Consider the following 26,348-nt stretch of genomic DNA (forward strand, 5'->3'; position numbering starts at 1 on the left):
CTGAATGGTGGCACTTTGTCTTGGCCCATCTCTGCTCTACTGTACTGCTTCTAACTAAAGAGGAACCAATTTTCCATCATGTCCCCAATGCCTAAGTATAGTTTCTCTGGTTCGAACAAGCCTGTGATCTTTTGGAGAGTCACTGTGTGATGAGGATCCCATTGCTGACCATCAGTATCTTTAAAAAGAAGAAAGATTAGACATACACTCACCTGCTGGAGCTGTAATACAAGAAAACACATAACTGTCAGATACTTTTTTAAAAAAATAGAGGATCAAAAATATGGTCATAACGGGGATAGTTGTGGAGCTTCTCACTAGTCAAGTTGAAAGCCATATTCATTAGGGGGCTGTGACAGTTTCACAACCACATGCTGTATAGCAGCTCTAAGGGAAATGGATGTATGCTATCTGTGTGAAGAAGAAACTCATTTTTCCCAGTGACAAAATATTGTTTTGAGTTCTGGGAACACATATTTGCTCCACAATAAAAAAGCATAGCCTCAAGGGAAGACAAGCGGACGGTATTCTACAAATGAGAAGCAACCGTTGTTATTTATTTATGTAATGAATGTGCATGGCAGCCCTTGACAGAGCAGCAGAAGCGCAATTGACAGATCTCTGCCCTGAGGAGCTTACATTGTAAATTTAGACATGACGGGCAAAGGAGAAGTAGCATGAAGCATGGGTGAGAGGGATGGATATGTTACAAATACATCTCCATGTATTTTAGGAATCGTTTCAATTGGACACTGGCAAAGTAGCTGCTGATTTATTTGCCTAAAATGATAAGGAGCTTGATCACGCTGAGAGACCTATAGAGTGCTAAGGGTTTCTTAGAATGAAATTTCTGTTCTTTGGGGGGGGAGCCTATGGGCAGAAGATTGCTTAGTTAGCATTGTTCAGACCTCCAGAGGAATGCTGAAGTGAAAACCCAAGTAGGAGTGGTTGGTTGAAAAGAGAGCACGCATGTAGTACAGGCAATAGACTGGGAATGGGGAAGCCTCTGATCCTCTAGACGTGTTGAACTACAACTCCCATCAGTACAGCCATTACAATCAATAGAAAGGAATTACAGGAGTTGCAGTCCAACAACACTGGAAGGACCAAAGTTTTCCCAACTTAGTGCAGAAAACTGGCACCCTCCTTTTTTTTCATTCTTTGCCTGTGAGCAGCTTTTGGAGAAGTCAAAGAAATTTAAATTACTACAGCACCTTAAGGCCATCTTAGGATGCTTCCAAATAACCTGTTTATTGAGCATTCATTCTGATTTGTTTGTGTGGAGGTTTGGTGACAGTTGCCAACAACCAAGTATTATTACCACACTTTCTATTGCATTTCCCATCACTTTCCTTATCACAAAAAGTCAGTTTTTGGGGAGAAGATTTGTTGTGCAAGACCTCACCATCAGCTGTAATTGCACGACCTGAATTTGCCAATATTTGATTGAACCCTACCTGAGAAAAGAAGCGGCCTGGAAGTGCTCCTACTATTAGAAGAGGGACTCATTTGTTTTTAATCTACTGAATAGACTTACCCCATCTTTATTCCCTCAAATATGACACTCCCAGGCTGTTGCTGCATCGGGGGGCTGAATTCTGCAGCTACTCAGCACCTGTCAGTTGTGCATCAACACAAAATTCACTAAGTTTAAAAATTAAAGTACAGAGACAAATGACTGTGCTTTGCTGGTTTAATATTTAAACATGAAGGCAGTGAGCTTGATTCTGATCTCAGCTGCCTTTGGCACCACCAGCAGCAGCCTTTTGGAAGTGGCACCAGGATCCAACCCCACGCCTAATCTGCCACACCTGCACAGCTTGCCCTGAGATTATACTGCAAAAACAGCCCAATACAATTCCTCTTCTGCTGTGTTTCCCAACAGCCTCCATCACTAGCTGGGCCTTGCCCTCAAGGTCTTTAAAAGCACCATTTCACTAAGTGATCTTTCAGAGGTTATTGTTACTTTACACCACTTCTTTTTCTTCTTCCTGTTTTTTTTAAAAAAAGCAAACTAGAGAATTAGAACAGCAAGATTGAAACCTTTTAGAACTGCAGCCATTATAATGTTCCCACCACATGAGCAATTCATCAGAGAACCAACTTAGCAACAGAGGCTGTGGATTTCCTACCAGTTGAAGTTTTTAATAATAGATCACAGACATTTTTTTAAACACACACACACATTGGATATAATTAATCCCGTCTTAATGTTCAAGGGGGCTGCCCACTGAGTGACCTTGTAGGATCCTTGCCATCTTATTTATATGTATATTTATGAGTTTTCTGCACATTTAGTAAAGCAGTTTAAAAAATAATAATGACATGGGAAGCTACTGTATACAAGTAAGACTTTTTATCCATTTGGCTCAGCATCGTCTACTCTGCCTGGCAGGTTCTGTCCAGCATTGCAGGTGGAGAAGGGCTTTTCCATTGCCTGTCCCTGCCGACACCAAGGTTGAACCCATAACCCAGTTCTGCCATTGGGCTTTGATTCCTCACTAAAGTTCTTCTTTGAGCATTAAAAAGGGGAATATGGGAGGAAAAGTTTGCACCCAAACATTTTTTGAGGTTCGTTTGTTCCAATCTGGAAATTATTTGCAGGCATGGAAACTACAGTATGAACATGGGCTGCCCCGCCCTGCCAGAGTTCCACCATTCATAGTATCATAAGAGTTGGGAAGGAACTCCAAAGGTCATCCAGTCCAACCCCTGCCAATGCGCAAAGCCCACTGCTGTAGCATTTGTGATAGGTGGCCATCCAGCCTCTCCTTAACAGCTTCCAATGGGGAGCCATCCTATCTAGTCACTTCAGATCAGTGCACACAAGGGATTGTGATCCAGATGCATGGGTTTTTAAGAGTATGAGGAAACACTGCCATCCTTAGGCTGCAATCCTATGCACACTTAGTAGGGAATGTGTCATGAAACACAGTAGGACTGACTACTGAGCGCACATCAGGATGCCTCTGAACTGCATGAGGTTTTCAGTTTCTGGCAAACCCCATGGTTTTTACAGTTGCCTACTCCCCACATAACTGTGGACAGGACTGATGATAACTGGGAAGGTTTGCCCAAAGAAAGTAGGGTAGCACACAGCACAGGATCTTCACAGGTATCAACGTATGTAGTGCAGATCTTCCTGTGAGTGTGGGTTTGTGGCTTTGCAGCATTGTTCACATATAATGTCTTCTATTTGGCTGCTTTAGACATATTGTTACATTTCATTCTCTTGTTTTGTACTCCGTGGTTTAGGATTATATGCATTTACATTTAATCTAGGATCAAAACAAGTTAAGGTGCTTGCAGATTCACCCATGCACCATAAAGCACAGGCACTGAAAATGAAGGTGTTTGCCTTGATTTCCGCATCTTGTAAGCAGCAAGCACATTCTGCTGTCTCAAAGAATGTGCTCTCTTTTTTTACTCTTTGCATATTATGCCCAGTAATTCAAATAGTGCAGTAGGCAGCCTCATACAAGGCATGCAGGTGTTGTTTTACCTCTCAGGGATTTGGGGAGGTGGGTGTCTAAAGCTGCGACAGAGGGCTCAGCCCCACTTCCGCTTGGCCTGCTGCTTCCCCCCAGGGAAACCCACTCTTTGCTGCTGAATTGGAACAAACATCAATCAAGTTTTCCATGGACTGACATTTGCTCCAATTCCGTACTAGCGAGTGCGATTTCCAGCGTTTAATGCCAGTAGTAGCAGCTGGAAGAAGGTGTTTGCCCAAGAAAAATGGCCCATGTGCCTCACAGCTGCCACAGACCTTCCAAAGCATCCAAGGACAGGCAGCTATGACTAAGGGGCTCCACAGGCATCTGACAGGAACGGTGCCTTCTCCAAACATACCTCAGGCCAGGCTCAAGCTGTGATGTCACTCCAGAAAATCTCTATTAGAGTCAATTATGTTGTCAATTATGTTGCTGCCGCTGCTTCCCTTACTCTGCTTCTCTTAGTGTGCCTCTGATGAATCACCTGCTAAGACTGAAACATAGCTGCTGGAAGAATCTTGATCAATGCTCTAATCTGGAATCAAGCTAGCACTTTTGCCAAGCCTTCCAGTCTTGAGTGCGTGGCCTCTGTCCACCTGCTTTCGTGGCAACTGGTGAACATCCTCCTTCCCCAGCTTCCCTTTCCTGAGCAAGAATCAGACAAAACAATGTCAAGATTCTGTCAAAAGCAACAGTTTACAAACCAGTGGCTGGATGTGAATGGCACTTTGGGAATATGTGCATCAATACTACGATCCTGGCGTTGAAAGCCAGCTCAGGATGCTGCCATCTGCTGCTGCTCTTTTTTTAAAAAAAGTGCTTTGTCCATGCCACACGGGCCTGTTAACAATTTACCAGACAGTAAATTACTCTTATTATTAATAGCAATTGAGAATATTCTGTGCCTTCAGTCACATCAACACTAAAAGCTTCCCCCAAAGAATCCTGGGAACTGTAGTTTGTTAAGAGTGCTGGGAATTGTAGTTCTGTGGTGGGTAAACTGCAATTCCCAGGATTCTTTGTGAGAAGCCATGTGGTATAAATATGTGCTTTAAATGTATCATGTGGATGTGGCTACAAGGGTGGGAATCCAGTGTAGTGCTAAGGCAATCATTCCATCAGTGCAAGGATTTCTGCTTGCATAAGGGGATGGTCTCTCCCTCTCCTACCCCTGCAAGCCCCCTAAATCTGTCCTGGGGTCCCCCCAATCCTTTAGAGCAAAAGCAGGGAGGATACAGGTGGGAGGGGGGATTCATATTGTTCAAGTGGAAATCCTTGCGCTCATTTGTAGAATACACACCCCCAAGTCAAGAAGTTACAGCCAGTTTTGCAAACTGAGACCCAATTCACACTTTATCCCAAAGAGGTGAAAGAGAAAGTATAAGTGACTTAAAGGTAAAGGGACCCCTGACCATTAGGTCCAGTCACGGATGACTCTGGGGTTGCGGCGCTCATCTCGCTTTACTGGCCGAGGGATCTGGCGTACAGCTTCTGGGTCATGTGGCCAGCATGACAAAGCCGCTTCTGGTGAACCAGAGCAGCACACGGAAACACCATTTACCTTCCTGCCGGAGCAGTAGCTATTTATCTACTTGCACTTTGACATGCTTTTGAACTGCTAGGCTGGCAGGAGCTGGGACTGAGCGACGGGAGCTCACCCCGTTGCAGGGATTCGAACTGCCAACCTTCTGATCTGCAAGCCCTAGGCTCTGTAGTTTAACCCACAGCGTCCCCCGCGTCCCCATAAGTGACTTAGGCATCCTCTATACACTCTTCTGAGTTTGTTTTGACTTGTGCATATTCCCCCTGATTAAACATTTTGCCTCTGACAAACCAGTCATAACTTTCCCTCCACTGTCTCCCAACTCTGGTGCTTGTTCTACCTTACCCCATCACTCCACCCTATCATTATTCCTTTTATGGTAAGTTTAGAGACTTCTGCTTTTAGTGGGCCCTTGTCTGCAGCATTTTATGATGCCTGGATTGCCAAGACACTAAGAAGGGCTTCAAAGGGTCATTGTTTCAGCTCATAACATCTTGTACAGATCCCATTTTGCCTTGGACACATCCCAAATCCCTCTGAGACACCTCACTTCATCTTGAGATTCAGGAGTCTTTCAAATCTTCACACACACACACACACACATCTTCTTCTTCTTCTTTTAGACAACCATAGCATGAAGTGCACTGCCACAACCTGCAGTGGCAACTTCGTTCTCAAGACTAGCCACTTAAGAGCAGTGGTGTTAAGAAGCTGAAAGGGTACTTTGCTAGGAATACAGTCAACTGCTTATTAACCTGCGCTTGTGCAGCTACACTCTTCCTGCCTAAAATTCTCTTCTCATGGATTTTGTAGAATGGATTGTTTTGCTCTTGTAATGGTATTGTGTGGTTACTCGTGCGTAAACTGCCTCCACTTCGATTAGGTGGTTTGCTCAAACATGTTCAGGGTTAGAGCTCGCCCTCCGTGACCTGTTAGTCACTTGCAGAATCTGCCAGTGGGCGTTTCTTGAATCTCTTCCAGCATAAAAGCTGCTTGACCCCAAGTCTCCGCCTATGTTCCCTGCGCGGAACGCGTCTGCGCAAGTAAGGGGATGGCAAGGGCGTGCCAGCGCTCTCTCCGCTGGTTTCGGTTGAAGGGTCTTGGAGCCCTGACACCGATTCCTCCATCTCCTCTCTATTGGTGTCACACTGAATTCCTTCCCCCCGACTGGTTCCCTCTCCGGCATCGCTCTGGAGCCCTGCCTCTGCTTTTCACTCTGATGTCAGTTCCCTGACATCCACCTCCCCCCCAGGACCCCCTCCACCCCCGGCCTGACCCGGTGACGTGACCTTGTCCCCACCTTCAGCCGACGATGCAGGGAACCCTCGAAAGGAGCTGTCGTCATCGTCCGAGGACTCAAACCCCGCTTCCCACCCGCCCCGGTTTCTGACGGGAGGGGCTTCCCAATCTGATTCCTCCTCTCCTGACGACTCCCCTCCTTCCTCTGGCGACTCTGGAAAACCCACAAAATCCTCCTCATCATCATCGGTGGTGGCAAATTGCTCCTCCCAGAATCTCTCCAGAGGTTTGGGCTTCCTCGGATACCTGTTGTGGAACTCTTCCACTAGATACCCACCATCTATTTCCCTTTCTGGAACCCACGTGTTTTCTGACTCGGGCTCCCCCTCCCACGCTACTAGATATTCCACCTGCCGCCCCCGCCACCGCGAATCCAGGATCTCCATTATCTGCTGGTGGTGTTCCTTCTCTTCTACTGGTGGGTGTTTGAGCCCTTCTCCTCCTACCTCCCGGACTCTCCGCTCCCCTCGGTATGGCGAGAGCAGTGACCTATGAAATACCGGGTGGATTTTCATGTTGTCTGGCAACTTGAGCCTGAATGCCACCGGGTTGACTTGGTGTATCACCTCGAAAGGCCCCAGCCGCTTCGGCCGGAGTTTCTTACACCCACCCTTGAAGGGCAATCCTTGAGTGGATAACCACACCCGGTCCCCCACCCTAATGGTCTCCCCTTCCCGGCGACGTTTATCCGCTTGCCTCTTGTACTCTTCCTTGGCCCTTTCCAGATTCATCTTAAGCTGCTGGTGCAGTGCTTCCATTTCTTCCACGAACTGCTCTGCGGCGGGCACGCTCCACTCTTCCTCCCCCCTCCCGGGAAAGGCCCTGGGGTGACACCCATAATTAGCCAAGAATGGGCTCATCCCCGTGGACACATGCTCCGCATTGTTATACGCAAACTCGGCCAGTGCTAGCTTATCTACCCAGTCGTTCTGCCTCTCGTTGACGTAACAGCGGAGATATTGCTGCAATATGCTGTTTGCCCTCTCTGCCTGCCCGTTAGTTTCCGGGTGCCTCGCCGTCGAGAATCCCACCTCCACCTGCAATAAGCTCATAAGCTTCCTCCAGAACCTCGAGGTAAATTGTTTCCCTCGATCAGAGATAACCCTTGAAGGAGCTCCATGCAACCTGAAGATGTGAGTAACAAACAGTTGTGCGGTTTCCTCGGCTGTCACCGCATGAGAGCATGATATAAAATGGCACATCTTGGTTAGCAGATCTACTACTACCATGACTGCTGTCTTACCTCTGGATTTAGGCAAATCTGTCATGAAATCTATTGATACTACCTCCCAGGGTCTCCCCGGCGTGGGCAAGGGTTCTAGTAACCCTGCCGGGGCTGCCCGCTCCCCCTTGGCTCTTTGGCAGCGGTCACACCCTCGTACATACTCTCGTACATCTTCCCTCACCTTCGGCCACCAAAACTCCCTAGTGACCAGTAACATGGTCTTGTGTTGCCCAAAGTGTCCCGCTGTAGGGTTGTCGTGAAGTTGTCGGAGCACCCTTTCCCGTAAGGCCCCCCCGGGCACATACATTGCTCCCTTGTAATACAGTAACCCTTCCCTTACCTCGAAGTCCCCCCGGTCTCTCCCATTTTCCCTTAGTTCCCTGATTCTGGTTTGGGCAAATTCATCCTGGCGAATCAACTCGGTTAGTTCTCGTTTCCCAACCAACGCCCCCCCACAAACCCATCGTTCCTCAGGGAACACATGTCGAGCGTCCGGTGGTCTTCCTCCTTCCGTGTACTCTGGTTTCCGTGAAAGCGCGTCTGCTCTCACGTTCTCTTGCCCTGGCACGTACTTGATCTCAAAGAAGAACTTGGAGAACTCCTGTGCCCACCGAATCTGTCGCTGGTTGAGCACTCGCGCTGTCCTCCAGTATTCCAAGTTCTTGTGGTCAGTGCAAACCTGGATCTTGTGCTGAGCCCCTATCAGGAGATGTCTCCACTGGCGAAACGCGGCATAAATAGCTAACAGTTCACGATCGTACACCGTGTAGTTCTGTTCCGATTCGTTCAGCTTCCTTGAGTAGAAGGCGCACGGCCTCCATGTGTCTTGGGCCAGTCCCGGCTGGAGCAACACTGCTCCTATCTCTGTCCGACGCGTCGGTCTCTAGCCTCATCGGTTTCTGCAGATCCACGTGCAGGAGCTGTTCCTCTGAGGCGAACGCCTGCTTTAGCCCCTCGAAGGCACGTTGGGCCCCTTCCGTCCAGACGAACTTCTTTTTGCTACTGAGACAATCCGTGATGGGTGCGGTTAAGTGGGCGAAGTTCTTGATGAACTTCCGGTAGAAGTTGCTGAACCCAAGGAACCTCTGCACATCCTTCCGGGTTTTGGGAGCCTTCCATTCCAGCACTGCCTGCACCTTGCCGGGGTCCATGGCTAGGCCTCTGACAACCTGTATCCCAGAAATTCCACTTCCTTGGCGTGAAACTGGCATTTTTCCAGCTTGACCCACAGTTGGTGCTCTCGTAGCCTTTTCAGCACTTCCCTGACGTCCTGGACATGCTGTTTTTCATTGTCCGAATAGATCAGGATGTCGTCCAGAAATGCTACGCAGTTCTTGTACAGCAGGGGACCCAGCACATGGTGCATGAAGCTTTGAAAACAGGCAGAGCCTGACTGTAATCCAAATGGCATAACTAAATATTCAAAGGCCCCCAGGGGGGTGAACATGGTGGTTTTCCATTCGTCCCCCTCTCTCATTCGAATCAGATTGTAGGCCCCCCTAAGGTCCAGCTTGGTAAAAATCTTACCCTTCCTTACCCTGGTCAGAATATCATCAATTCTGGGCATTGGGAAGGTCATGGGTTCTGATACCAGGTTTAATCTTCGAAAGTCCACGATGAGCCTCAGCTGATCCGTGTTTTTTTTATCCACAAAAAACACAGGGCTGCCCCCCACTGCCTTAGATTCTCTTATAAACCCCCTTTTCAAGTTCTTGTCTATAAAGTCTCACAACTCCTGCATCTCTCTGTCGGACATGGCATACAGCTTACCCACCGGCAGCTGTGCTCCAGGGAGAAGGTTGATTTGGCAGTCGAAGGGCCTATGTGGCGGCAGCCTGTCCGCTTCCCTCTCGCTGAAGACCTCTTGTAAGTCTGCGTACTGTGGCGGCACCTTCCCTTTCTGCTCCAGCGTGGTTGCTGCTGCTCTGGCCAACCTCACCCTGGGCTTCTCCCCTCCTAGACAGTGTTCCAAACAGTGGGCTGACCCGAAGGTGACCGTGCGTTGGTGCCACGCCACCACTGGATCATGTAGCACTAGCCAGCTCATCCCCAGTATTATTGGGGGTCCCGCCAGTGTGGCCACATGAAAGGCTATGGTTTCTGTGTGCCTGGACACACTCATTCTCATTGGCGGGGTTTGATGTGTCACCTCTCCCCCTAGCAACTCTCTGCCATCTATCGTGGTGACTTGGAGTGGGAAATCCAGTGGCAGCAAGTGGATCTGGTGCTCCAGCGCAAACTCCTTACTAAAAAAATTACAGGAGCTCCCTGAGTCCAACATTGCCTTCACCTTGACTGGGTGCCCATTTGGGAGTTCTAGCGTCACCTCTATCGCTATAGAAACCTTGGGTGGGTCCGGTTGGGGCACTTCAATTAGTTGCTCGCTTGGCTGCTGCGCCCCTCTGTGGGCAGTCAAGCGCTGGCGTTTTCCTGCACCTTGTCTTCTGCCCCCTCCCCCTCATTTCCAGCGGCCCCCACCATCCCTTGCCAAGCCTTTCTTTGTGGGCAGACCCTGGCAAAGTGTCCTGGCCGTTGGCAGAGGAAACATTTCTTGGAGTTTCTCCCAGCCTTTGCTTCCCTTTTGACTATTTGTTGGGCGCTCGGCACCTCGCGTGCGCGCGCCCCATCAATTTCCATTGGCACCACATCATTGGAAGGCTGCCTTGGCATCTCAGGAATGCGGTAGTCAGGGCAACGCTCCCCTCTCCCTTCCCGCCTTTCCAAAGCGTGCGCTTCCTGGCGAGAGCCTATCGCCAGCGCAGATTTTGTCAGCTGATCCATAGTCTCTGGGCGGGGCGCGCGGGAGAGCTCATCTTTAACGGCTGGGGACAACCCCTCCTCAAACAGCATTCGTATGGGCGGGCTGTCCATATCCCATTCGAGCCTGTGTATTAGCATCGCAAAGCGGGACCAATAGTCTCTAACGGAAAGGTCCCCCTGCTTACATCTCATCAGCTCCCGTTGGGTCACACTCTCCCCCAATTGGCTGGAATACATAGCGTCCATCGCCTGAAAAAACTTCCGGACGTCCTTCATGGCGGGGTTATGCGCAGCCATTAGGGGTCTAACCCATTCCCTCGCGCTGCCCTCAAGATGCCCCACGATGTAAGCCACTTGCGCCGCCTCGTCAGCAAAATCATCATGCTGCAGCTGCAGTGCGTACTCTATTTCTGTCCGGAATCCATTATATTCTTGGGGTTTTCCCCCAAACTTGTGTACCAGTCCGGGCACCTTCTTTGCCACTGGGGTGGGTCTCACCTGCGCGTCCTGGGTGCGCCTCTCGTCCAGCCGCGCCATCAGCAGTGCTACATGCCGTTCCAGCTCCTGGTTCCTCTTCACCAGGTCCTGCGCCCCCGCAGCTGCCTCCGCTGCCCCGGCGCCTCCTGTCTGGCTCATGTTTCCACTGCTTACTCACGAGTAACAGCAAGCGACTGGCAGATTGCTGTAATGGTATTGTGTGGTTACTCGTGCGTAAACTGCCTCCACTTCGATTAGGTGGTTTGCTCAAACATGTTCAGGGTTAGAGCTCGCCCTCCGTGACCTGTTAGTCACTTGCAGAATCTGCCAGTGGGCGTTTCTTGAATCTCTTCCAGCATAAAAGCTGCTTGACCCCAAGTCTCCGCCTATGTTCCCTGCGCGGAACGCGTCTGCGCAAGTAAGGGGATGGCAAGGGCGTGCCAGCGCTCTCTCCGCTGGTTTCGGTTGAAGGGTCTTGGAGCCCTGACACCGATTCCTCCATCTCCTCTCTATTGGTGTCACACTGAATTCCTTCCCCCCGACTGGTTCCCTCTCCGGCATCGCTCTGGAGCCCTGCCTCCGCTTTTCGCTCTGATGTCAGTTCCCTGACATCCCTGGGCAGTGCACACTTTAGCAGCTGTCTCTGCTGAACTAGGTATGTTTGCCTGAGCAAACAGGAGCACTGTGAGCAGGTGGTTAAACATTTCTTTGCCACTTTGTAGAATACATTGCTCTTCTATCTTTGACCAGTTTTACCACATAAACAGACACTATCCATTTCTTTCATTATATATATTTTAAAAGCCTACTTAAAATCAGTTTAAGCAAGAAAATAAGTCCATGAGCAATCAAAGCCCTAGGGTCCAATTGTGCCCATCTGCTAGTGAAACAGACTCATGTAATGGGACTTAGTCTTGCTTTCCTTTCCCCTGCAGTCTCCCACACACACCCCAAATGACTTTAGAAGTTTGGCAGGTCCTCTGGAGCAGATTTGGGAGGCAAACGGGGCTGCAGGAGAGAAGAGGAAGGGAAAATCTGCTTGCACAGTCCTGGAGGTCACCCAGACCATGCTGCATTATGCTACCAAAATGCATGAGATCTGTTTGTTTGTCCCAAGCATGTTGTGCTTTTTTGTGTATTTGCTGCATTTTGAAAACTGCAGTGTTTGTAAAAGAAATTTGCGAAGTTGAGCCCACCTAGTAGATGAAATGCAGATACTTTTCAAAACAAAAGAAAGTACTTTGCATGCAATATGTAATTAGTCCTTGGACTTCATTGCCCTGGAGGCCAGTTCCCAGAGGAATGATCCCATCAAGAGTTGCTTATTTATTGCTTTATATACAGCAACTGTTGGTAATCACCACTAGAAGCACTGATCTCGTTCTACCATAGTAGTTCTTGGATTTTGCTGGTGTCTGTCTTCCTCATACTGTATGACAATGGGATGTGGGTAAGGAAATTCAGTGACATGACATTTCTGTCTTGTCCAAAATAGGAAGGGCATATTAATGCCTAGTGACTGATGGGCAAAAGGCTTGCACACATGTTTCTCTTTCAGAGAAAGAACTTTACCATATTGTTGAATGTATATGTTATTCTAGAGCAAGGATAACCGGTTTCTGGTTTATTCATTTTTAAGGGTTGTTCTCCAAATAGAGCATAAGGGCCCAGAAATTTACCTTCTCCAGTCCATGACAAGTTGTATTTTGTAGTAAAGTTGATGCCACCTGATAATAGATTCATGGAACAGATGCATTCAAGAATACTATTAAATGCCCATAAATACATATACATATAGCACACATATTTCATAGTCTGTTTCCTTCAACCTTCAAACAATATTCTTTCCCTTCTGTGTAAAAGTATGGGCTCACTTTTCACCATACTTTGATTAAAATTTGGTGGAGCTGTCCCAGTCCAGATGATAATATTATTATTATTATTATTATTATTATTATTATTATTATTATTATTAATACCCCATCCAACTTGCTGGGTTTCCCCAGCCACTCTGGGCAGCTCAAAGCCTATATCAGAACACACTAAAACATCAAACATTAAAAACTTCCTGATACAGGGCTGCCTTCAGATGTCTTCTAAAATTCAGATTGTTCCTTGACATCTAATGGGAGGGTGTTCCACAGGGAGGGCACTACTGCTGAGAAGACCCTCTGCCTGTTTCCCTTTAACCTCACTTCTCACAGTGAGGAAACCATAAGGAGACCCTCAGGGAGGACCTCAGTGTCCGGGCTGAACAATGGAGGAGGAGATGCTCCATCAGGTATACTGGGCCGAGGCTGTTTAGGGCTTTAAAAGTCAGCGCCAACACTGAATTGTGTTCAGAAACACCCTGGGAGGCAGGCTGGAATGACCTCACAGGCTTCTAGTTGGCCGTCCCTGTTGAAAAGTAGGCTGAGATGCTTGTGTTCCAAAATACGTTTTTAGACACAACTCTGAGCACAGACTATGTCGGAATCTTAGCATAGCATTTTTAGCAGAGATTTAGAGGGAGAGATTCTTGCTTCTGTAACCTCTGCTCCAAAGTAACATTGAATTTTGTCATCAATTACACATGATGGGCCAATACTACCCACTCTTTTCTGTAAAACACTCTGAGCTATGCTTAAGGTCATTACAGGATTTCATCTCTGCTATACCATTCTGCTAATGCAATTGTTCTTGGGTTCCCACCCATCCCCAGATTGATATCTGATGCAACTCCAATTTGGGAGCACAAATAGAAGCAATTGAATTTTTTTGTCCCTTATGTCTGTCTCCTCTTATTGTATTGCTTGATCTCAAATATTATAGCTTTGCAGAAGGCAGTTTTCTGTTTGTGCTATTAACAGACAATAAAACGTTAATGAAAAATAGTGAGCAAGGGGAATTTAAGGAGCACAATGCTGATTCTTAGCACAGCTCTGGATTGCTGGCTCAGCTTTTCTCTTCCTTCAGTGGAAGGCAAGATTGGAGAATGAGGCTGCACTGGTGGGGTTCTAAGGGGGCTACTATTTGCTCAAGTGAAGGTGGGAACTGGAGCTAATTGATTGCTTGTGCCTCCATTAAGCCTTCTGCAGCCCTTGTGAAACACTTGTTTAGAAAAGTATATGAAAAGGCTGGAGTGATCCTTATTACGAAGGGAAGTTAATCCAGAATATGAAGATCAGTAGAAATGGGGCAGTTTCTATGTTATTCCATTCCCCCAACTTGACCAATTGTGACTTCTCAAATTCTGTTGAGAGCAAAACTGCCTCCCGTTCACTTCACTTGCCAATAAATTGCTGCTGTTGTGTGATCCTTTTGCTTCCATCGTCCAGGAAGAATGATGAGATCATATCCAAACAATCTCTCCATGCTGTCCTCACAATGGAGGAGCTTGCTTTAGATGACAGCCCAGTAATTTGCATCAGAAAAGCGCCTGTCTTCTTGAGGGTTCTCACCAGGGGAGTTGCTTCCCTCCTGGGGCTCTCTGCCTAGTGGAGTGCTTTGTTGTTCCAAAATAAGTCTCACTATTGATGTGTCATCTATGGGAGTGAGTGCCAGGTGTAAGGCAGGGCATATGCAAATGTTTATTTAAAGATTTGCACACCTGCGCAGGATCTCTCTGGGCCTTTGTGTGGTGTCAGAAAGCGGGGAGGACGGGGAGGACGGGGGAGTTTGAGCAGTTGTGTATGGCCACAAACATACACTTTGGAAGAAGACTGCCTTTCCTCTGCTTGGGCTATCAGGTGAATGGATGGATCTGCATTGTGCTCAGTTTTTCAGCACAGGTGATATACAGGAGCAGACACATTGTGCAAAACCAAAGCATATTATTGAGGAAAATATGAATTCATTTAACAAAAAACCACTTTTGAAACTTCAAAGATTCAAAATCATAAGAATTTATTGAGTAGGTAATATAAAATCCTTATAGATATAAATATAACAACTAATACTCACCAAAGACCTGCGTTTTCAGATTCCAACAAGAGTTTGGAACTGGAAATAGCAGTATATCTGACAACAAACAATTAGTTTAAATGTGAAAGAGAATGTTTATATTTTATTTTTTGATGGTATTTGACAACTGTAAGGCTTATGTATCTTATGTATAACGATACTGATAATACATGTTGGAGATGTAAAACAGCAAATGCAGATATGGCTCACATCTTTTGGTTTTGTCCCAAGATAAGGAACTTTTGGAAAGAGATAGTGAAAAATTGAAATAATCACAGGTCATAGGTTATCATTAGACCCTCTAATTGTACTTTTTGGCTTTGTAAAAGGCTCAGTGCTGCCTCTAGATACAGAAATTGTGGTGCATCTATTAACAGCTGCTCGAATTCGGAAGAAAACAAGAATTCCAACTATAGAGGATTGGATTGAAACTCCGACATGTAGTATATATTGTAAAACTAACTAATACAGTGAGGGTTAGAGAGGGTAGAAGACAGAATAATTTGTTTATACATAAGTGGGGAATGTTTCTTACATACTACAGCAGCAATATTTAAGAGAAGAAAGCAACCTTTAATGTTATTGGGCTTACTCTAATATGTATTTCAGATTTGTGGGTCACCTAACAAGTTCCCTCAATGGAAGTCTAGTAGAATGACTTTTGTTTGCGCAACAGTGCTTCCCCCCCACTCTTGCACCCCTCAAAATTGGCTTGAAGTGGGTTACCCCAGAACAGTGTGCAGAGGGAGGATCATTCCATCTGGCAAGCTATCATCTTAGCTTGATCTTGAATTCCTCCATATGTAATTTTATCATTTTAGAACCTGTATGGTGTTCAACTAATGAAATTCTATTATTTAAAAAGTGACTTGAAAGACAGGTTGCTCACCTGCTTTCCCACCCACTAAGCATCGCTGCCAGTTTCTGAGCTGGTGAGGGGCAGGGGGCTTAGTGCAGTGCAGGCACAGCAACAGAGGAGTTCACTCCTAAAAGAGCTTCCTGTTGAGCCTTGCTTGAGCAAGAGGGTTTTCCTGGTTGTTCTGCAACCCTGACATTTGGCTTCCTCCTTGACCCTACTTCCTAGTTTGTTCTTCAGTCCTGGCTTTCCTTCATAGTCTCCTGGCTTGTTGTTTGGTTCCCTGTCATTCTTTAGTCCTGACTACCAACATGCCCTATCAACTACCAATTCCAGATTCCCAGCTCCTTGCTCACTTCAGACGGCTGATCACAGCCCATATCTGACAGAGGGGGACAGAATAGGACTGAGTTATACTTTACAGGGGTCCCTCTGCATGTGGCTGCTGTGGCTCTGACAAACTCGGTGAAGCCTCTGATGTGTGACTTCCCAACCCAAAATGCATGAAACTCAATAAACTGCTGATGTGGAAAGGGCACAAAGCAACAGTTGCCCTCATAATAAAAATTCTGGTACTGCTTCCATATGATGCTGTGGGGCTGTCAGTCAATTAAAGCTTTCTTAGTCAATTAATTTTCCTGCTTCTAATCACTTAATCATTAAAATTAAGCAACTAAAGATCAGCCTTACTGCGGCTCAGTGCCGGTGACATTTTGGGGATGCTTAATTCAGATAGCATTGCTCCCTCTTCGCTAGTAGAAAAATGGAAAAATACTGGTTCTTTCTCAGAAAATCTTCTTAAATTGCATAAGACACAACCCGCTTCTCTTTTGCATGCCCCAGTAGAAATTAAGAAATTACTGAAAAGCAGAGGACCAGAAATATGAGTACCCTTGACAGCTGAGCCAAAATGTTTTGATACCAAGGCGCTCTCTCCCCCATTGGACACAATCCTATGCATGGCTACTCAGAAGTAAGTCCTGTAGTGTTCAGTGAGCCCTACTCCCAGATAACTACACATACCTTGGAGCACCTGTACCAACCACCACTGAAACAACCAGCTGCGTGTTCCTCTGCAGCTTGTTGTTGGAGAAGTAGGCATGGACCTTTCCCACAGCTCAGTACGACTGAGGGAGGAACTATCTAACCCCCTCTCTAACTCCATGGTTGGGAAAGAGTGTGGGCTCCCTTATTTATTAGCCTCACTACAGTGACAATGAAGTAACAGGGCTAGGTGGGGCAAGCGCAATAACATACTGTTATTTTGCATACCCGTTTCCTTTAGATGCACAAGAATATAGGAAGCCACCTTACACCGAGCCAGACCATTGGTCCATTGAGCTTAGCATTGCCTACACTGACAGGCAGCAGCTCCCCAGGGTTTCTTAAAAGGAACATTTGCAGCTCTACCTTGAGATGCTAGTAATTTATTTATTTAAAAATAACATTAAAGGAAGACTGTGAACGACATAAAACCATCAATAAAATCACATCAATAAAAACTAATTGGCATAACAAACCAGCAAATCAAATTAATCATCAACTTAATTGGATCACCCCTTAGGGAAAACTGGGCTGAACAAATGTGTTTTAAGCAGCCACCTAAAGACCAGTGCTGTAGGCACCTGCCTGGCATTTACTTGAACAAACCTGGAACCTTCTGCATGGAAATCAGATGCTCTACCACTTCCTTGTGTTTTGAGCACGATTGTGGAAGACACCTCAAGAGTGCAGTATAGCTATGCACAGCTTCTCATTCCTATTCCAATGCAATATGCTTAATGTGCTGGATTGCCATTTGGATGCAACTGTCAAGGGAAGCAGGTTCAATTAAAAATCCACATGTTCAATATACGTTGGGAACTGCCATGCAAAACCAACTTCTATTGGGGGGGGGACCACTGAATGCAGCACAAATTCCTGCTATGGAAAACCTGCATTGGAATGTACTGTAAAATAACTGATAGGTTAATCCATTCAATAATATGTCTCAAACCTACTTTGAAATGACCAGTTAGGTTCTTTTAACCTGTTTAGGTGTTTAACATAGATGAGACTGAGTATACTCTAGAAAGGTACAAGTAAACACCAGAGAACCAATATTGGATTTTTTCTATAGTATTGCTTTATTGATTAACAAGTAATTCACACATCAAGACAAGGAATATGCACTCAACCATACATCCATTCATACATCTTCCATACTCACCACTCTTCACTGAAGTGATCAGTTTCAGTAAGAGCCGTGGGTAGCAGACAACAGAGCTGCCAATGTCTGGCACACAACTTAGGCTGGAGGGCTTTTACCTTGTTGTTCATCTGTTTCTTGGCATTACACAACTCCTTACTCCCTGTTTTTGGCATCTCACATCCTTGTCCTTGGCATCATCTCACAACTCTTATCTCGAAGGTAAAGTGTAGCCCATCTCCATGCCTCCTTGTATGTGCTATTCTGTACCGTTCCTAGCACACACTGTTTTTGCCCAAACATCATGATGTTTCTGTAGGAGATATATTGATTTCTTGCCAGTCTCAGGACTGAAACAGCAGGCAACACTCACATATAGATTCTAGGGCTACTTCTGAAAAATCAGCATCACAGCATTCCTACCATTGCATGCTGCAACCAAACAACATCCAAGGAACTGTTTCCTCTGCTTGGCTATTGCTTTCTCTGCACCGTTCACCTTGTTCTTTGTAACACCCTTCCCAACAGAGCAAGGCAAAGGAGATCTTGGGGCTTTCAGCTATTAATGAAGAAGACTTAACTGAGTGCCATTTATCATGAGTGCAGATGTTCAGTCTCTTAGAACATCTGTGATTCATATGAAGAGAGACAGCAACTGGTAACACATTTAGCAGTAGTTGACAAACAGCTCAAGAATAAACAAGAGTAAAGAGTAGAAGAGTGACTAGTGGGGTACCACAGGGTTCTGTCTTGGGCCCGGTCTTATTCAACATCTTTATCAACGACTTGGATGATGGACTCAAGGGCATCCTGATCAAATTTGCAGATGACACCAAACTGGGAGGGGTGGCTAACACCCCAGAGGACAGGATCACACTTCAAAATGACCTTGACAGATTAGAGAACTGGGCCAAAACAAACAAGATGAATTTTAACAGGGAAAAATGTAAAGTATTGCACTTGGGCAAAAAAAATGAGAGGCACAAATACAAGATGGGGGACACCTGGCTTGAGAGCAGTACATGTGAAAAGGATCTAGGAGTCTTGGTTGACCACAAACTTGACATGAGCCAACAGTGTGACGCGGCAGCTAAAAAAGCCAATGCAATTCTGGGCTGCATCAATAGGAGTATTGCATCTAGATCAAGGGAAGTAATAGTGCCACTGTATTCTGCTCTGGTCAGACCTCACCTGGAGTACTGTGTCCAGTTCTGGGCACCACAGTTCAAGAAGGACACTGACAAACTGGAACGTGTCCAGAGGAGGGCAACCAAAATGGTCAAAGGCCTGGAAACGATGCCTTATGAGGAACGGCTAAGGGAGCTGGGCATGTTTAGCCTGGAGAAGAGGAGGTTAAGGGGTGATATGATAGCCATGTTCAAATATATAAAAGGATGTCACATAGAGGAGGGAGAAAGGTTGTTTTCTGCTGCTCCAGAGAAGCGGACACGGAGCAATGGATCCAAACTACAAGAAAGAAGATTCCACCTAAACATTAGGAAGAACTTCCTGACAGTAAGAGCTGTTCGACACTGGAATTTGCTGCCAAGGAGTGTGGTGGAGTCTCCTTCTTTGGAGGTCTTTAAGCAGAGGCTTGACAACCATATGTCAGGAGTGCTCTGATGGTGTTTCCTGCTTGGCAGGGGGTTGGACTCGATGGCCCTTGTGGTCTCTTCCAACTCTATGATTCTATTCTATGATTCTATGAAAGAAATGTTGACTGTTCTCAGTTTTTTTATAGAAAGGGTCATTTAAGCTGATCTAAACGTTAAGGAAGAATTTACAGTATAGAGTCCTTCTGCAACTGTTGTCATTTCAGATTGTAGGTAAAGATAGATCACGTTTTTTGAATGCACCCTTTTGTTACATCTCCTCTGTGCCCCATCTGTATTCCACCATGCTCTCTTTACTCCTGTTCCTCTGCAAAGCCCTGCATCCCCCATCCCCAATACTGTCATCTCCAGGTTTCTTTATACATGAGAAGCAACTGAAGACCCAGCTCTTCACCCCCCACCCCTTTTATGTTACATGCTGTTGGGAATTTTAATGCTTCTATGGATACTTTCCTGGAATACATTAACCCACCCCCTGAAGGGGGGGGGGAGATAGATTGGAGGAGACCTTCATTCAGCTTGGCAAGTATAGCTGCTTCTCCCCCAACCATGGTGGTTACTGACCCCAAGGGGGGGAAAGATGTTGCCTGATAGTACTCTTAAAAATATTCATGTGGCTGTAAGCCTGTCACTCCAAGCACATGCCTTATATATGCTTTATCAATATAGGATCTCATCTGCATGCTCAAAGCTACAAACCCCAGACAACCTTATCAAACAGTGCCTTAATTGCCTGCACAAATTCTCAATAGGGAGAACGGGAGGAAGCAAATCAACCACACATGATGACAGATGTTAGTCACAATGCTTAATGCACTGTTGAAAAGCACTCCAAAGATGCAGGGGTGTGGTGAGAATGGTGGCACGTACAGAACAGAGCTCCCATCAGCTAAAGATCACTTAACGGTGCCTTACTGCAGACCATTCAGCATCCCATCCGGGGGTTAGGCCTTGTGTTGGTGGCAAGGAAAAATAGGTATATAAAAAGGAGAATTCCCTGGATACCAAGATCCAGGTTTGGGGAAAGTACTCTTTGGGGAGAGAACCCCAGCAGAGAGCATGAAACATGCAGCAAAGTACCATAAATATAGGCTGTTAGGTCTTTCAAATATGCCCTTCTAAGTTCCTTCCAAAGCCGCTTTCTTCCCTCAGCCTAGGAAAAGACCACACATCAGCTTTGTGTGCTTTTCCATACAGCAGTCAGAAAACACAAGCAGTGAAACTTGGCTTAGTTACAGCGATGAAAGTTCCCAAATTATTGGTGTAGGTGTAGGAACAAAAGAAAGACTTGTTAGAGCCATGTAGCTAAGCTTCAGCAACCAACTTAGCTTCTTCAGTTGAGCTTCTCAGGTAGACTGAAAGTGAACAAAGGTCTTGATTACCTTCCTCCCGAGGTGAGGGGGGATGACCCAGCTAGGTCTGGCAGGACAACTTAGTCTATTGGTGTTAACTCCTTCATGCATTAGACTTAAGCATATTGGTTTTATGACGCTGGTTATCCCCTAAATAGGAACAATATTTGATCAAGGAAAGTCCAGATTAGGGCTGCTCAGTCACAACCTGTCAGGGAACTGACATCAGAGCGAGCAGAGCGAGAGGCGGAGGCAGGGCTCCAGGGCGATGCCGGAGAGGGGACCAGCCGGGGGGAAGGAATTCAGCATAACACCAATAGAGATGAGAGGGAGATGGAGGAATTGGTGACAGGGCTCCAATACCCTTCACCCGAATCTAGTGGAGAGAGCGCTGGCACGCCCCTGCCTTCCCCTCACTTGCACAGACGCGTTCCGCGCAGGGAACATAGGAGGAGACTTGGGGTCAAACAGCTTTTATGCTGGAAGAGGTTCAAGAAACGCCCACTGACGGATTCTGCAAGTGACTAACAGGTCACGGAGGGTGAGCTCTAACCCTGAACATGGTTGAACTGACTAAACTGAAGGCAATTTACGCACAAGTAACCCCTTACAACCATTACACAACCCAAAGAGCTCTTTGCTGTCCTTAATTTGCAGCAAAGAACAGGAATGCAGCCGCAGTTTCTCCCACCCCACTCTTCCTCCAGTCTCATTCCACATACACATGACCATCCATAGAAATAGCTTTTGCATTGCCTGCTGCTGTGACAATGGGAGGTATCTAATGCTTCCATTTCACTTGCACAGCAGGCTTCTGTTTGTGCAGTGAAACTTCCCTCCCCTCTCTTAAACAGCTCCCTCTCTGTGTAACCTCAAAATCTGGTCCCAGAGGGTTGGAGTCCCTCTGGAGCAGATTTTGGTGGTGCACAGAGGAGGAAAGGTAGGGGAAGTGTCCCATTGTACAAGCAAAACTCCAACTGCAGAGGGCTGAATACAACCCAAGCATTGTAAAACTTCATATGAAAAAAGACAGAAGGCTGTATTTATTAAGTTGCAATAAAAATGAACAATTCTACTAGCTTCAGTTTCTTTTAAGAAAACACACACACACACATAAAATTTCCTAGATGTTCCTAAACAGAGTGCTTGGAAATAGCCTTCATGAGAAAGTTTTTGACAGTTTTGGAGCCCGCTACCTCATTCCCCACTGTACAGTGAATACAGAATCTGCAGAATTTCTGCCTGTAAACAAACTAGGAAAATGGCAATTGAAAAAGCACATGGTGTCTGTTCACTGAGCCAAAAATCAATTTTAGGGTGCGATCAGTGGAGTGCCAGTGGCAGATGATCCAGCTCTCAATGACTCATTCCTATCAGCTCAGTGATGCTATTTAGCAGCATTTGCTATATCACACTTTTCAGGCAGCAGAGTGAATGTGCCCACTGAGTGTAAAGGAGGGAATTAACACATGGATGCAACCAGTGGTTTAGTGGAGCATGGACTGGCAGGGACTAAGCACTGCCACTTATTTCACAGCAGGGACAATGATTGGCATTTCCTGGGGTACTATTTGCCCAAGCTCTGCATGCCAAATAAACATTTTTTTATCAGAAGAGTTAAACCCACTAAACAGGACAGAGGTAGGTTACATTAGCCTGCATGGCTAAGGGTTAAATTTCTACTTTTGTTTAGAAAAATCCCAAGGTTATTTTCTTAGGACCAACCAAAATGGCTTTTGAGGCTTGGAATTGACCTAAGGGGATGTTGTTAGGAGATGATGCATATGAAGGACAGCAATGCATTTTCCGGGGGGGGGGGTCAAACTGCCAATGGTGCAGTGATCTTTGGGCCTAGGTTTGGACCTATAATATGTCCATGTGAATTTTTGAATGCAGCCAGGTTGCTGGTACATCCGTATCTCGGCTCCCCTTGCCTGGGCAAGTTCCACTCTTCCTTCTCTTCTTGTATCTTGGAGTGACACTGGATGTTATTCTGGTAGGTTGTGGAAGCTGAGGTCTTTCCCCTCAAGCTCTCCCAGCCCCTGCTGGTCTGATGGTCTTTATTGATTTGCTTGTCCATTCCTATATTATGCATTTGAGATCTTCTGCTAGTTGGACAGCTGCCTATGCCGTTTTGCCAGCCTTATAGCTCAAAGAGCAGCTCTCTGTTTGTGAACAGGTAAAGCAACGACCAGAATTTGTCCCGAGCCAGAGGGTCTTGAACATTAAATACAATAGTGGTTTATGTGTATCCACCCATTTGCAGTGGACCAACCAAAATGTCATAAAATATGGAGCAAGCTTTTGAGTCCACCATCACACCAGATGTTAAGCAAAGCAGGAGGGGGAGAGAGAGAAAAGCTGGCTTGATACTGAAGTCCTAACATCTGAAATGGTCAAAAATGCATTTTTTGCTTCTTAGTATTAAAAGGGGTGTAGCTATGGGAATTGCATTTTACCATTTTACCATCTAATGTAACTTGAATCAGGAATAATTTAATCAAAAATGTGTGCTAAGTCAACTCAGCACCTGATGCAATTCAATTCATTTGGAGCAACTGGGATCACATCAGGAATATTTTTCGTCCACTATCAACTTTCCCCTGGCTATGGTCAAAGTTCCACAACCTTTATCTGAGATGGTTTTGTTTTATTAAATACATTTTCATCAAAGAGCATGATAGTCTTCTTCCATCAACTCATGAAGCTTTATAATATCACTCATTATAGGTTGACAGAGTTAATGCTTTTCCTTCTCCTTATGCTTGGCTAGCTGATTACTTCTGTGATGGTTCCCTGATTGCTTAACTTAGTGTTGGAATCATAGAATTTTAGAGTTGGAAGGGATCCAGAGGGTAATCTAGTCCAACCCCCTGCAATGCTGGAATAGTCCCAGCCCTAACTGGAGAAGCTGGGGGTTGAACATGGGACCTTCTGCATGCAAGGCAGATGTTCTACCACAGAGCTATGGCCCCTTCAGTGAAAGGTTGCTTGTGTGTAATGGATTGCACATTTGTGGAATGTTTTCTGTTGTTTACTCATTTTGCTGTTATGTCTGTCTGGTTACAGCAAGCATAAGAGCAAAATAAGACATATGAGCAAATGCTCTGCATTTTTATTGCTTCTTGGTTTTTCCCCCTTGGTATGGAAACAGAGAGAATAAAAAAGAGAGAAAATCACAATCTCCTTAATAGTAGATTTCCAAAGAGCTGCATATAACATTATGTTAGCTTCTTATCACTGATGAATACAAATAAATAGGCTAATGGTCAAAGCAATCCTATCGTCTTGCCTTACTGGTAGCCAGCTCCTGCCAGTGTATCATCAGAGTAAGGATGCCCTGTGCTCCTTGGGGAAAGGTTGAGAAGAGAATGAAAGCAAAGCAAAAAAAAACCATTGCCCCCTGGCACAGATGGTTAAGAGTTTCAAGACTTCAATTTGCAATGAGGTTGGCAGAGCTTTGAACACTGCAGGAATACCAACATCCACGGAACAGATCATGTTGTGAAGGGTAGAGCCTGAATCGGATAGACCCTCACCATTGTTTGAGTAAAGGACAGAGAGTAGACTCCATTGTAGCCTGCTTTTGTGATGGAGATTAGGTAAACAAAAGACAGCAAAAGATGAAAGTCAATGATTACTTCACAAGAGAGAGGAGAGAAGGAGAGAGCACATGCATGACTAGGTACTGAGATTAGCTTGCTGTAATGACTCGCTCCTACAGTAAGCAATGTGTGCATACAGAGCACAGAGGTCATTTGAAGAGCAAGGGGGCTGTTACACATTTCATTTTTAAGCAGCCGAACAAGCCGCAAGGGATCAAGTGGCACAAGCTTCCATTTACTAGTCTTTAGCAACCAAAAAACGATACTCCATGAAAGGACCTCAGGATGGCTGTAGGGGAGCAAACAGGAAATGGTTTGCCCCCTAGCTAAATGCATCCTCTTCTCCAGAGCATTGGTTTTCTTAAAAAAAAAAAACAACCATGCAATGGGTATTTTAAAAGAAACAACAACCCTGAATATACTTTGCCATTTCTAGTTCATAATGTACAAAACTGACTGGAGGCTAATCCTTTTTGTAGATTTTTAAAATCTGTCAGTGGTTCAGATTCTGAATTTGGGTTTCAGAATTTCAAGCATGATCACATTTCACTTTTGAAATTACAAGTTTTTTTTAAAAAAAAAAAAGCTTGCATCTTAACTCTTTTGGGTGAGTTTTAAGAGAATGATATTAAGTGGCTACTTGCCAGGTGCAGTATTTTTACACATTTGAAAGAAAGAAGCCTCAAATCCCAAAGTACAAGCAATTGGAATTGTTGGGAGGAGGAATCAAATTATAATATACATTAAAACATTAGCAAGCAATTGTGAATTAGAAGAATTGGCTTGAGGTACTGTTCTTCAAATTGGTTTTGACTCTACAGTTAAAAGGAAGGCAATTAATGAAAACTGTTAATGAACTGACAGGCCTTCTCTTTTTTTGTGAGCATGCCTTTTATCATTCTGTCCCTTTGTTCCTCAACTTTTGACACCCCCAGTTCCCAGCAGAACAGATGAGACACTGAACTGACATTGCATTGTGGGTTGTGTAAACACCATGGGCAAATGTAAAGAGATTTCCCCACTACTTCCAGCAACTTAAAATAATCATGAATCCTAGTTCTTCTCTAAGTGTCTTTGCCTCTTTGCCATTGGGTTTTGTGCTACAGAGATGCTTTCAAAACCAGTGGTCCAGTGGTAACTTCCAAAGTGCAGGCACGCCACATGATAGCCTATTGTAGCCTTCTAAGACTATACAACAAAAGATGAAGTTTTGACCAATACAGACACTTTGGCTTCAATTGCAAACCAGACTTTTTTCCTTGCTCCCCATCCCCTACTTTACTTAACATCCAGTCCGATGGTGATGATTTATTAAATTTGTAGACCGGCCTTCATCCAAAAATCACAGGGCAGTTCACAACATCAAAATACAAAATGAGAACACAAAATACATAATAAAACAAAAAAGCACAGTGCCTGATGAAGAGTTCCAGCAAACTCAAAACCTTGGTCACTATCTTGTGATATTACCCCCACATAAAACTGAAAGTCCAAAAGACAATTGTCTTGCATATTTTCAAGGAGTTTCCTAATGTACTCCACATATTCCTTTCTTCAGTGTATCCCTGGACACATTTTGAGGGGTAGTACTCGGTTAACATTAGTGCTGGCATATTAAGGTGAGAAAGAGTTGTAATAATAAAAAACATATTTATAAGCTGCACTTTCATATAAAAGACCATAAGTGTTTTCCCTACCTAAGAACAATCTAGGTTCTTACAACCTAAAAACACAGGGCAAACAATTTTAAAATGTCAAACATATTGGTAAACTGGTTGGCAAAGGTTTGAAAGGCCTGTCTGAATAATACTGTTCTTAGAAGAAGTCTAAAAAGGAGCAGGGATGGCTCCTGCCAAACCTCTGTTGGCAAAGAGTTTCACAAGTCAGAGCCTTCCATAGTAAAGGTTCATCTCCTGGTAAGAGCCAGCTGCACCTCAGAGGCATGTGAGTCCACCAAAAGTGCCCTATCAGAAGACCTTGGTGATTGCGGTGGAGCA

At 45.4% G+C, this 26,348-nt stretch overlaps 2 protein-coding genes and 1 long non-coding RNA gene across 4 annotated transcripts in view; 2 read left to right on the top strand and 1 right to left on the bottom strand.

Moving 5' to 3' along the window:
- SIMC1 (SUMO interacting motifs containing 1) overlaps positions 1 to 26,348 on the top strand; it is a 289,791-nt gene that overhangs the window by 127,189 nt on the left and 136,254 nt on the right. The window lies entirely within an intron of this gene.
- CPLX2 (complexin 2) overlaps positions 1 to 26,348 on the top strand; it is a 135,304-nt gene that overhangs the window by 14,707 nt on the left and 94,249 nt on the right. The window lies entirely within an intron of this gene.
- On the bottom strand, positions 1,384 to 18,008 carry LOC307209750. Its single transcript, XR_013835745.1, has 3 exons — positions 17,803 to 18,008; positions 14,738 to 14,794; positions 1,384 to 1,615 (listed from the first exon to the last, which is right to left on the bottom strand). It is a non-coding gene; the product is annotated as an uncharacterized lncRNA (long non-coding RNA).

The sequence above is a fragment of the Podarcis cretensis genome, assembly GCF_951804945.1.
Source record: "Podarcis cretensis genome assembly, chromosome: 2".
Lineage (NCBI taxonomy): Eukaryota > Metazoa > Chordata > Lepidosauria > Squamata > Lacertidae > Podarcis > Podarcis cretensis.